We start from the raw sequence: 955 nt of genomic DNA, 5'->3' as shown, positions 1-955 counted from the left end.
ATTAGAGATAGCGCAATAAATCAAAGTGCATTGTCTGTAGGAGGCCCTGGCGCATGAATCTGGGCAGCGGGAACGACCTCGATCCACCACGGGCCGAGAAAACCAGCGTCTCATGGGGCCGGACACTAAGGGTCACGGAAAAATCCAATATATATCTGATGATATCTCGGGTGCTATTACAGATAGCGCAATAAATCAAAGTGCATTGTCAGTAGAAGGCCCAGGCGCATGAATCTAGCCAGCGGGAACGACCTCGGACCACCAGGGGCCGGGAAAACCACAGTCTCATGGGGCCGGGCACTCAGGGTCAGGGAAAAATCCAATATATATCTGGTGATATCTCGGGTGCTATTAGAGATAGCGCAATAAACCAAAGTGAATTATCTGCAGGAGGCCCTGGCGCATGCATCTGGGCAGCGGGGACGACCTCGGACCACCAGGGGCCGAGAAAGCCACAGTCTCATGGGGCCGGACACTCAGGGTCTGGGGAAAATCCAATATATATCTGGTGATATCTCGGGTGCTATTGGAGATAGCGCAATAAACCAAAGTGAATTATCTGCAGGAGGCCCTGGCGCATGAATCTGTGCAGCGGGAACGACCTCTTACCACCACGGGCCGATAAAACCACCGTCTCATGGGGCCGGACACTCAGGGTCAGGGAAAAATCCAATATATATCTGGTGATATCTCGGGTGCTATTACAGATAGAGCAATAAATCAAAGTGCATGGTCTGTAGGAGACCCTGGCGCATGAATCTGGCCAGCGGGAACGACCTCGGAAAACCAGGGGCCGAGAAAACCACAGTCTCATGGGTCCGGACACTCAGGGTCAGGGAAAAATCCAATATATATCTGGTGATATCTCGGATGCTATTAGAGATAGCGCAATAAACCAAAGTGAATTGTCTGCAGGAGGCCCTGGCGCATGAATCTCTGCAGCGGGAACGACCTC

This window comes from Nomia melanderi, unplaced genomic scaffold, assembly GCF_051020985.1.
Source record: "Nomia melanderi isolate GNS246 unplaced genomic scaffold, iyNomMela1 scaffold0014, whole genome shotgun sequence".
NCBI classification, from domain to species: domain Eukaryota; kingdom Metazoa; phylum Arthropoda; class Insecta; order Hymenoptera; family Halictidae; genus Nomia; species Nomia melanderi.
This window is presented reverse-complemented; position numbering follows the sequence as displayed.